We start from the raw sequence: 3,431 nt of genomic DNA, 5'->3' as shown, positions 1-3,431 counted from the left end.
TGAGACAGGGATTCTTTGTGTAGCGCTGGCTGTCCTGGAACTCACTCTGTAGACTCAGGCTGGCTTTGAACTCAGAAGTCCTCTTGCCCCTGCCTCCCAAGCGCTGGGATTAAAGGTGTGCGCCACCATGCCCGGCTTGTATTACTTTTCTATTGCTTCGATAAAGCACCATGGCTAGGGGCTGGAGAGATGGCTCAGTGTTTATGAGCACCGATTGCTCTTCCAGAGGACCAGAGTTCAATTCCTGGCACCCTCATGACAGGCAGCTCACAACTGTGTGACTCCAATTCCAGAGGATCTGACAGCCTCTCATAGACAGGCAGGCAGAACACCAATGCACATAAAAAAAAATAAATAAATCTTTAAACAACAACACCAGGACCAAGACAACTGGTATAAGAGTATTTTATTGGGGGCTATGGTTCCAGAGAGTTAGGAGCCCATGATGGCAGAGTAGACTAGGCTTGAGAGTTGGAACTGCCGAGCTTAAACTGCAAAAGCAAACTAGATAGCAAACTGGGAACTGCACTTGGCTTCGAACCCTCAGAGCTGGTCCCCTGGTGACATATTTCCTCCAGTGGAAACCAGATCTGGTTGAAAGGTGCTAAAAGGAGAGATGAAGAATCCGATTCAAGCCGTGTTCTTCCAGTAGAAAAGGACTCTCAAGTCTGGTGGGTGATTTTCTCCAGGTCATACACAGTACCAAAGCATGCTCTGTAAGTGGGATCGGCGGCGAGGCGAGGATCCCCCTCCCGCTTGTAGGGTTGACGTTTATACCACCGTCTTCCAGCAGGTGGCAGTGAAGCGCCTTAATGGAGACCCTTCTAGAACTCTGTCTCAGAGCAGCGGACCACGAACCTCTTTTCAACTTAAATACTAGCAACATACAAGGATGGGACCCTCAGCTGTGCCTCTGGAGCCACGTTAGAACACTGCATTGGGCTATGGGTGGCCTTAGCTGGTGCAGCTGCCGGCTAATGGATGTTCAGTGATGAGGCCAGAGTGGGCTGTGGACACTTGAGGTCAGCCTCGGGGAGGCCAGCCAGGGTTGGGAGTGCAGGGACAAAGAGTTTGTCACGAAGCCTTCTTAAATCCATGACCATCTGGGTCCTTCCCACTCCCCATGTACCCATTACAGACACGGGGGCCCCCAGAGCACCCAGGGGGCGGCAGAAATTCCTCAAAACAACTCCCCTCCCCCTTCAAAAACTACCTCCAGGATGGTTCCAGGAGGTGGCCCCATGGGAGCCCCAGGACTTCCCTTTCCTGGCCCCTACGTGACACCAGCCACGTCAACACCTGTGCTGGAAGCTTTGAGTGGTTTCTGTTTTTGTTTTGTTTTGAGACAGGCTATCATTATGTAGCTCTGGCTGAAATACACTGTGTAGATCAAACTGGCCTCAAGCTCTGCCCCCTAAGAGCTGGGATTAAAGGTATACACACCCACAGATCTCTCATTCTCTCTCTTTTTTAACGTTTTGGTTTAGTCTTTTGAGACAGGGTGTCCTGTTGCTCAGGCTGGCCTCAAACTTGCTATGTAATCAAGGATGACATTGAATTTTGTTTTGTTTTGTTTGTTTGTTTTGAGACAGGGTTTCTCTGTATAGTCTTGGCTGTCCTGGAACTCACTCTGTAGACCAGGCTGGCCTGGAACTCACAGAGATTTGCTTGCCTCTTCCTCCATCCCGAGCACTGGGATTAAAGGCGTGCACACCACCACTGCCAGGCTTGAGCCTCATAGGTCTCTTAAGCATTCCTCCACCTAGTCTGTTTCCTCTTCCTTCTGAGTTCCTCTTTGTTCTGGTGCCAGCTTGGACCCGAACACTGGAGTCCACATCCCACTTGCCTCTTCAAGCTACATAGATGGTGCCTCTGTTTCTTCTTCCATAGTTTGGGGAGATGAAGGCTCCTCACCTCACTCAGTGATGATAGGTCCTCACCCCCACACACACCACAGGCTCTCATTCCAGTCCTCCAGTACTGAGCTCAACAGACCTTCCAGAGCCTTCCAACTGGAATACAAGTGACTGGTGACACCCACTTTAACCTCCACCTGCCTGTAGCATCCTTATTTTCTTCTCCCAGAAGGCCCTACTCTCCCTCCAGTGTTCCCCGGGGAGTTGCTTGTCCTCGGTCGCTGACCAGGTGCCATTGTGGTTCATAGGCAAGTCCTGCAGATGAGGCTGATGGAACCTTCAAGCTGGACAGAGGCCATTCCTCCATCCCACCACCCTCACCCCACCCCCACCCCCGCTGCTAGCCCTCCCATGCTGACTTGAGGATATCCAGGGAGGAACATTGCTCTTCTGCCCTGGGCACGGGTACCTCAGGCAGTGGGTGTGGTTGAGCAAGATGCCAAAGGCCCACATTTTATCCACAGGGATGCCAAACACTGAATCCTGATTGTTCTCCTTCCACTGTGGCCCCAGGGTGGCTCACACACTCTCCCAATACAATCCCAATACAGCCTCAGGTGGCACAAAATGTTCCTGAGCCTCCCCCCCCCCCCCCCCCCCCCCCCCCCCCCCCCCCGGCCCTCCAGGTCTTAGCATCCTAGAGGGCCAGTGTGCCATTTGCCCTCAGCATCTCCTGCTGCTCAGGGTCGAGCAAGGCTCTGTGGTGGGGCCTTGAACTCCTGTGTGAGGTTTGGCCGGGCTTGAGGCTCCTAGGAGGGGCTATGGTTCCTGACAGAAGCTTTTCTGCTCACTCAGGTGAGCTCAGCTCTCACCCAGGCCCTGCCCCGGGAAGTCTCAGGAATCTCTCACACCCACTGTGCATCCTCCAGTTACCTATGAGCACCCGAATAATCCAGATTCATAGGTGTTCAGAGCCTAAAATACACTTAGCCTAAAGGAAGACTAAAATACTTTACATTGCTTGAATTAGTTGATAATACTGCACACATAATTTTGATCCATTAGACGATATAAAATGCTTTTGTGGGTGGTTGAGATGGGGTCTTATATAGCCCAGGCTGGCCCAAACGCAAAGCAACCTTCATTTCTTAGTCCTCACAAGTCTGGAGACTACATGTGTGAGCCACCATGCTCAACTACGTGGAAATTATTTTTATTTTTTTTAAGATTTATTTATTTTATGTATGTAAGTACACGGTAGCTGTACAGATAGTTGTGAGCCTCCATGTGGTTGTTGGGAATTGAGTTTTAAGACCTCTGCTCGCTCTCGTCTGCCCCACTCACTCTGGTCAACTCTGCTTGCTCAGTCCCTGCTCACTCTGGCCCAAAGATTTATTTATTATTATTATACCACTCTTAATTGCTGAGCCATCTCGCCAGCCCAGAAATAATAATAATAATAATAATAAAACTTTTATTAACTATTATTATTTTCTCGAGACAGGGTTTCTCTGTGTAGCCCTGGCTGTCCTGGAACTCACTCTGTAGACCAGGCTGGCCTCGAACTCAGAAATC

This window comes from Mus caroli, chromosome 17, assembly GCF_900094665.2.
Source record: "Mus caroli chromosome 17, CAROLI_EIJ_v1.1, whole genome shotgun sequence".
Classification (NCBI taxonomy): domain Eukaryota; kingdom Metazoa; phylum Chordata; class Mammalia; order Rodentia; family Muridae; genus Mus; species Mus caroli.
Note: the sequence above shows the minus strand (reverse complement) of the source record.